Source organism: Dipteris shenzhenensis, chromosome 22 (genome assembly GCF_047967505.1).
Source record: "Dipteris shenzhenensis isolate YYH24624 ecotype China chromosome 22, Dip_SZ_1.0, whole genome shotgun sequence".
Classification (NCBI taxonomy): domain Eukaryota; kingdom Viridiplantae; phylum Streptophyta; class Polypodiopsida; order Gleicheniales; family Dipteridaceae; genus Dipteris; species Dipteris shenzhenensis.
The window spans coordinates 12,122,065-12,132,356 of NC_141617.1; positions in this window are offsets into that span (position 1 = coordinate 12,122,065).

A 10,292-nucleotide genomic window follows, 5' to 3' on the forward strand; every position below is an offset into this window, starting at 1 on the left:
TTAGGGTTTAGGGTTTAGTCGTGCTAGTAGGGATTGCTTCTACGTGGCGCAAACCAAATCAGTTGGAGACCAAATCTTGCGTGGATGTACGTCTAGGGTAGCCTAAGAGGTGTGTGAAGTTTCATCCCCATCAGGGTTTAGGATTTAGGGTTCAGGGTTTAGGGTTTAGGGTTTAGTCGTGCTAGTAGGGATTGCTTCTACGTGGCGCAAACCAAATCAGTTGGAGACCAAATCTTGCATGGATGTACGTCTAGGGTAGCCTAAGAGGCATGTGAAGTTTCATCCCCAATAGGGTTTAGGATTTAGGGTCCAGGGTTTAGGGTTTAGGGTTTAGGGTTTAGTCGTGCTAGTAGGGATTGCTTCTACGTGGCGTAAACCAAATCAGTTGGAGACCAAATCTTGCGTGGATGTACGTCTAGGGTAGCCTAAGAGGCGTGTGAAGTTTCGTGCCCAACAGGGTTTAGGATTTAGGGTTCAGGGTTTAGGGTTTAGGGTTTAGTCATGCTAGTAGGGATTGTAAAAATGTATGCATTTGTCCTTCCACGTGGCGCATACCAAATCAGTTGGAGACCAAATCTTGCGTGGATGTACGTCTAGGGAGCCTAAGAGGTGTGTGAAGTTTCGTCCCCAACAGATAAGTCCACGTGCATATTTCATTAGTACGTGCGCCATTTTTCATACGTAGTCGTGCTAGTAGGGATTGTAAAAATGTACGCAACTATCCTTCCATGTGGCGCATACCAAATCAGTTGGGCACCAAATCTTGCGTGGATGTACGTCTACGGTAGCCTAAGAGCCGTGCAAAGTTTAATCTCCAACAGATAAGTCCACATGCATATTTGGTTAGTACGTGCGCCATTTTTCACACGTAGTCGTGCTAGTAGGGATTATAAAAATGTACGCATTATACCTTCCACGTGGCGCATACCAAATAAGTTGGAGACCAAATCTTGTGTGGATGTATGTCTAGGGTGGCCTAAGAGTCGTCCGAAGTTTCATTCCCAACAGATAAGTCCACACGCGTATTTCGTTAGTACATGCGCCATAGCTCATACGTAGTCACGAGTGCTAGTAGGGATTGTAAAAATGTACGCATTGTACCTTCCACGTGGCGCATACCAAATCAATTCAGACCAAATCTTGCGTGGATGTATGTCTACGGTAGCCTAAGAGCCGTGCAAAGTTTAATCTCCAACAGATAAGTCCACATGCATATTTGGTTAGTACGTGCGCCATTTTTCACACGTAGTCGTGCTAATAGGGATTGTAAAAATGTACACATTATACCTTCCACGTGGCGCATACCAAATAAGTTGGAGACCAAATCTTGCGTGGATGTATGTCTAGGGTGGCCTAAGAGTCGTGCGAAGTTTCATTCCCAACAGATAAGTCCACATGCGTATTTCGTTAGTACATGCGCCATAGCTCATACGTAGTCGTGCTAGTAGGGATTGTAAAAATGTACACAACTGTCCTTCCATGTGGCGCATACCAAATAAGTTGGGCACCAAATCTTGCGTGGATGTACGTCTACGGTAGCCTAAGAGCCGTGCAAAGTTTAATCTCCAACAGATAAGTCCACATGCATATTTGGTTAGTACGTGCGCCATTTTTCACACGTAGTCGTGCTAGTAGGGATTGTAAAAATGTACGCATTATACCTTCCATGTGGCGCATACCAAATAAGTTGGAGACCAAATCTTGCGTGGATGTATGTCTAGGGTGGCCTAAGAGTCGTGTGAAGTTTCATTCCCAACAGATAAGTCCACACGCGTATTTCGTTAGTACATGCGCCATAGCTCATACGTAGTCACGAGTGCTAGTAGGGATTGTAAAAATGTATGCATTGTACCTTCCACGTGGCGCATACCAAATCAATTCAGACCAAATCTCACGTGGATGTATGTCTAGGGTGGCCTAAGAGTCGTGCGAAGTTTCATCCCCAACAAGCAAGTCCACACATGTATTTCGTTAGTACGTGCGCGAATTTTCTTAGTCACGTTTTTAAAATGTCCTAAAGCACAAAACAAATTACAACATTACTACTAATAAACAATTTTTTGTATTACAAACACAACAAATCCCATTGAGAAGCCATCGGACATCATGTAAAAAATAGAATCTAATACAATGATGTGTATGAACGTGTATACAGCCATCATAGTGAAATACAAAATATGAGTCCATGAAAATTACAATGGTACGGTCACACAGTGAGCCTATACATATCGAATACAAAAAAGTGTAATCAACTAGTGATACCCAATAAAAATCAATCTGATCAACTGATGATCCCAAAAAATATGATATGTAATGTGCTACTCATCAGGATCAGCTCTCATGCCAATAGTTGCAAGTATGCTCTCGTGATCCGCCACTGCAAGGCGCCATCGTGGAGTGGACGTCGCCTTGCGAGTGCGAACACGACTCAAAGTAATCTTGATCCCAACAACAAGATGAGAATACATGTATGCCTCCTGATCTGCCATGTACTCCTGGAACTCAATATAGCGACCACGCCTCTGTATCTGCTGAAAATAGTGGCCACCTACGATCATGCTATGAGCATTGAAGTGCATCCCATGCCCATCCACTGTATCCTCATTCAGCACACTCTTCAGCATAGAGCATCGCAACAAGTAATAATCCACACCCTCCTCATTGCCCTCCGAAGCAATAACCGCGAAGATATCACCAATACGCAAAATATCTGTAAGCTGGTCATAATCTCTAGAGGAACTGAATCCCGCATCCTGATCATCATGTATCTCCTCCCAAGGCTAGAAGGGAGAAAGCACTCGCCGTACCCATGGATCGGCCCATGGTATCATGGAGCACCCTCCCCAATCATCATCAATGCATGCAGAGCAAAAACATGCAAACCGTCGAGAAAAGATCACGGGGTGAGACTCACCTACGCTCCTGATGGAATGGAAATCAAGAGTGCCAGGCACAGAACGACAATCAAAAGGCCTTGACCGATCAAGACTCCCAATGTCCACACACCAAAAATACCGGCTCACCACCCTATCGTCACGCGACTGAAACGAGGACGTAGCACTAGTGGTGGTAAGTGCTTGGCTGCACCACCGCACCACATCATGTGCATCCTTGAAGTGATCGGCACTGTGACGCAACTGGTATCGACGCAAAGCACGCTTCATGCAAGCACCTGCACCATCGTGCTCTCCCTTACCGTGCCCTGTCTCAAAGTAGCTCCATGTAATTGGAATGCCTGTCTCACGGTGCCATCTGCAGAACCAATAAAACTGTCTAGCGGATTTGAACTGACCACCGCAACCGTCTGACCAGATCCAGTGCCGCTGCCATGTGACACCATGATCCCTCAAGAAACTATCATGCAAAGTGAAGCAATGCTGCACAAAATGGGCATCATGCGATCGATCATCACTAATGTAGAAGTGATACTAATGTAGAAGTGATACTAATGCGATCGATCATCACTAATGGGCATCATGCGATCGATCATCACTAATGTAGAAGTGATACTCTCGCACAATGATGCGTGAGTCCATGGTGCTATCAATGCCATCCACATGAGCCTGTGCATGACGATAGCTAATGTGCACAAATATAGCAACCTGCAATATGGCATTGAAAAAAAATATGACTATTGAAATAATTCAATATAATGAGGCGGGGAAAAAATCAATACTCAATCACACGTCACCTGTTCGGAGAAATAATACTCCGATTGGATCTCATGCTATGGTGCAAAGGTGTAATTTTCCGCAAAGTCCACCACTGAGACAACCACCCCTATAGGAAATGTCCTCAAACATGCACGAAACTGACGATCCTCCCATTTCGCAGTGTGCGAGTGGCGTATGTAGCGGTACAGCTTCCCTCGAAAACAGTCAATGAATACAACACGTGGTGTCTCCTTCCCCACAAGCTGCAACCTCCTCGACTGTGCACCACCATCTAATGTCAAGGTACAATACTCATACTGCTGCCAATGAACCATCTGCACATCACAAGTATCTAGTGCAACTCGTGGCACTCTAGCAAAGTCACCACACAAAGTACACGTGCCTTCCACACAATCAAGGGAGTGGAATAAAGCATCACCATCTCGTGTACACAATATGGAATGAATAAAGTCGCGAGGGCTAGTAGGAACCACTCCCCTATGACCATCAAGGGAACGGAATACGTCATACATTAATCCAAAATCCACATGGTAGCGACAACAGCATGTGTCACGCTCCTGAGAGCATCGCACAAACCATGGCCTGCATTGCTCAAATGACCTCTGCCCAATCTTGAACTCCAGGTGCGCCTCTACAAACTGAGTGTACAACTCAGTCTGGGTACACTCCAAAAAACATGCACCATGCTCAATGTACACACCGCGTGACACCCTCTTCTGCAATGCCTTCTTGAACACCGGGGATGCTCTGCAATGCTCCTCCCAAAACTGTTGTATGAAGGACCTAGTGGAATCATCCAACAATTGATCGTTGCGAGGTGCACGACCACTCGAAGCCCAAAGAGCATCAGTCTCACTATCCTCTAGACTCTGCCTCCTAATGATGCCTGCTCGCAATGTGCATGGTGCAATCTGAAGAAGACGTGAAGCGGTACGCACATGGCCTATCATATGAGGTCTACTAATGGCAGCCACAATAGCACGACGTGCTGCCAAGGCATCACTGGAGTTCCTATGCTTAATAGAAGCATAGGAACGTCGAACACTGCTAAGGACCTCACTAGATACAACCCTATCTCTACGTGCACCAAGACCAGCAAGCCTCCTACACTCTACCAAGTCAGGGTGATCAATCAGGGACGTGAGAAGAGAAGACTGCGAAGCTGGCGTGAGGTCACAAAAAAAAGACTGCACAATCTTGCTAGTACGACGATGGATAGTGGACTTCGGCAAGTCACGTCATGAAGCAACACTGCTGCTGCAAGGTGGGGCAAGGGGATCAATGGGAGATGGTAGGGTGGATGGGGGAAGGGAGGTGCCAAGCGGAGCGGGGGGAGGGGGAGGGGGAGGGGGAGGGGGGAGGGTGGAGGGGGAAGAGGTAGAGGTGGAGGCCAAAATGTAGGTGGCTAGGGGAAGGGCGGAGGCTAGAGGTAGGGGAGCGGATGAGCATGGGGGGACAATGGAGGTGGGGGTGGGGGTGGAGGTGGGATGTAGAGGTAGAGCTGGAGGTGGATCAGTGGTGGCAGCGTGAGCTCGAGCTCTAGAGGCTCTCTTGCGCTCACGAGCCTTCCGCTTGCGCTCCTCGTCAATGAGATTTGGGGGGGGGTTCCTACATCTTTCACGTCTACTAGCTCTACGGCTTTGAGAACCCATTCTCAATGAAAGTAGGATGGAAGGTGTGACAAAGTGATGAGGAGGCAAGAATGGCTAAGAATGGGTGAAATGAACCAAAACGTGGTGTCTTATAGAGAGCCTCAACTCATCCACTAGATTGCTCTTAGATTGCTCTTCATATGACAATCTAGTCCAAAGTATTGCCATTCAACAGCAAATTCCGACAGTGGAAGAACTTCAGTCACTTTACTTGGTGAAGAACTCGGGACTGAGGCCATTCATGCACATAAAGGTCATTACAATGATCAAGCATTCACAGCTTCAAATAGAAGCATAGGTAGAGGTAGATCATTCCAACAAAGTGGTCATCATTAGCAACAAAATTAGCATCAGCATCATCCTCATCCTTAGCAACATCAGCATCAGCAAAGAGGAAGTCATTCCAATCGAGGAAGATTCCAAGGACGAGGGAATGCATTCACCAACGTGTCAAACATTCAGTGCAACAATTGTCATAAGTTTGGACACTAAGAAAGAGATTGCCACCAGAAGCAGTACAACCAAGGCGGTCATGAGGGAATTTTTGAGGAAGAGGAAATCATCACAGTGGACATTTCAATCATTGTCATTATGCAAATAAATATGAGAACATGTTTCTTACAAGCGAGGAAATGCAAAAGACTGATACAGTGTATCTAGACACTAATTGCAATTCAAAAGAGGATTTCAGCTATCAAGTCGACCAAGCAAATCAAGATCCTTGGTACATCGACAACAGTGCATTATCTCACATGACAAAGCATTAGGAATGGTTCATAGCGATGAAACCATTAAAAGGTCAGAAGAATGTCATCTACACAGCAGATAATACACCGAATCAAGTTCAAGGGAAAGGCATTGTCCCTATGAACAATTTCACTAGTACGAAAGGATTGGTGAAAGATGTACTCTATGTTCTGAAGCTCAGCAAGAACCTCTTGTCAGTAGGTCAAATGATGGAACAAAACTACTGAGTCATCTTCAATGGAGATGAGTGCACTATTAGAGACAAATCTAGAGGATTTTAGCTAGTAGGAAAAGCAGTCAAGGAAGGACGCTTGTTCAGAATGCTAGCTACAGTACTAGATTTGCATGCCATATCAAATAAACTGCAACAGATGCCACTTTCTACAAAATGGCACAAGAGATATGGACAAGTTGATTTCAAAATCTTGATAGAGCTCAGGAATCAGAATATGGCAATTGGAATTTCTAAGCTACCATTTCTTGGAAAAGTTTGTGAAGCATGCTGCTTTGGCAAACAAAAGCAAACCAACTTCGGCAGAAGCACCTCTCAAGCTAGAGGTATTCGTGATTTGATTCATACAGATGTATGGGGTTATGCCCAGACCCACAACATCAATGGTTCACTTTACTGCTTGACTTTCATCAACGACTACAACAGATATTGTTGGGTCTACTTTTTGAAAGAGAAATTTGAAGTCTTTTCCAGATTTCTAGAATTCAAAGCCATGGTAGAAAACTAGATAGGCAGAAAGATCAAAGTCATGAGATCAGATAGAGGAGGTGAATACATGTCTTCAGCATTCATGAACTTTTACAGAAGTCACGACATTTGATGACAATTCACTTGTGCAAATACTCCTCAGCAAGAATGCAAGAGCTAAAAGGAAGAATGGTACTTTAGCAGATAGTGTTAGAGCAATGCTTAGTGAGAAGCATCTTCCAAATCAATATTGGGCGGAAGAAATAGCCACTACAAACTACTTGCTTAATTGGCTTCCGACCGAAACCGATACAGGGTATGACACCTATGAAGCATTCACTGGACATAAGCCACGCATTGGGCATCTTTGCATATTTGGTTGCATAGCATATGCCTGTTGAGAGTTGTGGCGCCATGAGCACTTGTAGAGCAAAGGTATGAGTAAAGAAAAAGCTGCCACATGGCATGGAGGAGATATCCCACATGTGAGCAAGCAAATGGATGTAAGTACCCTCACCTATAAAAGGCAGGTTCATTTGAAGTAATATGAATCAAGCACATTGCACTATCTCAAGATTCTCTTTATGAGTCCAAGCTAATCTATCTTGGAACCTAATTGACTTGAGATACATGTCATGAGCACTCTCTTCATCATGTTTCCACATAGGTTCCATCCACCTTAGAGCGTTCCATAGATCCTGAGGCACACATGTTTTGTCATGGTATCAGAGCTTAGGTCTAGTTCTCCTAGATTAGTTTTAGATTGAGGTTGAGTGTTCTCTTTTAGTGTTCATTCTTTCATTCTCCCGTTGAAAGATTTCCGCTCTTTTCCATTTGTTCATTCCATTCATGATTAATTGAGTTTGTGAGAGAGAGATATCTTTGGAGGTTCTTAGAAAATCCCGTGAGTAAGAGAGAATCTGCATGTGTGTCCTTGTGAGAGATAGATAGGGAGAGATCCTATTGTTTGAGAGAGAGAGCCCGAAGCTCTACTGGTTTTGAGAGAAAGAGAGATTTGTGCGGTTTCCTGTGAGTCCTATACCTATAGCAAGAGCTCCTAAGGCTTCACACCCAGACGAATCCTTCATGTAAATGGCTCTCCAGTAGTAGCAGTAGCTTTGCGATCGTGACACAGAAGCAAGTAGCAACACACTGTACAACGCCAGGATTTAGCATCCTACAGCGGACTGAAATGCCTCCTAGCTCGTAGCAGCACATTGACTTGGCGATCTTCACCGTGAGCTCCCTGCATCTTCCAAGCTCTAAGGCTCTAAGCCTAGGTAGCTTTAACCTTCATGCACGCCGACCAGCGCGCCATCTACGACCTTCTCCAGCAAACTGCATGCATGGTTCAGCAGCGTCCCAGCAGCCGACCTAAGCGCCAATGCCTCTCGACAACTCCAAGCTCACAATGGGCTGCAGCTACTCAGAGACTCCAGTGCCGACCACCATGAATTTTGACCAGCAACCTACGCCCAGCGTCGACAGCAACCTATGCCCAGCAGAGACTCCAGCAGCCTACGCTTAGTGCATCCAGCACCGGTTTCAAAGGCCGTAGCTCCTATACGACCTTACAGCAAGCCCTCCAACATCGCCTGTGACTACCAGCTCCAACCCTCTACAACAACGACTGCACGAAAGACTCCAATGAGCCGATGCCTCCAACGAAGAGCAGTGACTACTCTAGCTAGGAAATCCCACAAGACTTTGATTCCTACTCCACGAGCCCGAATTCGCAAACCTTTGCGTTCGTCGTCCCTGTGCAGAGAAGCAAAATTTTTCTTTCTCCTTTGCTAAGGTTCCAACCTTAGACCATGTGGAAGATAAGCCACTCAGCTAAGCCTGGATGACCTTAGGTTAATCTATGGTTAGGAGTTTGACACCTGTCAAGATAGGATTTAACTGTGGTTAGATTAAATATCACCATGGTTAGGTTCAATTGCTTGGACCATGGTTAAGTTTTCTTAGACTTGGGTTAGAAGATTGCCACCTCATCATAAGTGCCACCTAAGCACAGAGGCCCTGCTAAGCACAGTATGGAATTCAGCATGTGAATCCATGTGCCACATCATCAAAGGCTCTCTTCTTCACAGAATCTTCGACAAGCCATAACTTGCAATCCAAGAAGAATTTGGACACGCTCCAAAAAGGAAAAGTGATCGTCTTTTTGAGCTCCACATGCATGTCATGTCAAAATCAGTGTTAGCAATTAGACACTGCCAATATTGAAAGAAATCAAATGGTAAGACCTTTGCAACAAATGGTAAAGCAACGCATGAATGCAATAAGCATGCCAAAAGCACAAGTGTATGAGATGACCATAGCACGAAGCATGGCATCCACACAAAGCATCAAGGCACATGGAAGAACAAAGCATCATGCATGAAGCTACGTCAAGCAAAGAAGCAAACAGCATCGTCATCAAGCCATGAGCCAAAAGGTGACATCAATGGAATGTATTGAGAAACAAATACCTTGCCAACCTTGCCTATGTTTTGTAATCAAACCCATCCACCTGAGAGTAGCTATGAAAGCACCCAGGGGAGGTATTGACATGTAAACCACACTTTACCACCTTAAGTAGCAATGCAAGCACTAAGGGGAGGTGATGGATTTGTAACTCACATCTGACCACCTTGCAGTAGCCAAAGGATTATGGCACCAAGGGGAGGTGTTGAGAGTTGTGGCGCCATGAGCACTTGTAGAGAAAAGGTATGAGTAAAGGAAAAGCTGCCACATGGCATGGAGGAGATATCCCACATGTGAGCAAGCAAATGGATGTAAGTACCCTCACCTATAAAAGGCAGGTTCATTTGAAGTAATATGAATCAAGCACATTGCACTATCTCAAGATTCTCTTTATGAGTCCAAGCTAATCTATCTTGGAACCTAATTGACTTGAGATACATGTCATGAGCACTCTCTTCATCATGTTTCCACATAGGTTCCATCCACCTTAGAGCGTTCCATAGATCCTGAGGCACACATGTTTTGTCAATGCCCACATACATGACGACCATCACAGAAAAGTGGATGCAAAGTCACGTAAATACATCATGGTTGGCTACAGTGAAGAAAGCAAAGCATACAAGTTGTATGATCCCATCAACCGAAAGGTCATTATCTCACATTTGTACACTAAATAGATGGATGATAATATTGTCAAAAATAGATGTTTGTATTCCAAAGTGCATTACAAAGAGGCATGATAGCCTATCTCTCTTCTTAGCTAATTTCTTATATATCAAGAATAGGGACCTTCGAATGGCCGAGTGGACTCCTAGATGTAAACCTGGTAGTATCAATGTACTAATATTATCCTCTCCTACCACCAAGGACATAGATATTGCCATCAATGCCATGCCATGAATATTTGATCTAAATGCATTGACGACATCCAAGCGATGGACAAAAATGACATTGTCGACATTCCGAGCGGTGTCAAAATTCATGATAGCACATGGAAATTCCTTGCACTTCAGCAACTTCATAGGCCTTGTGGAAGACCACAATGTGTCA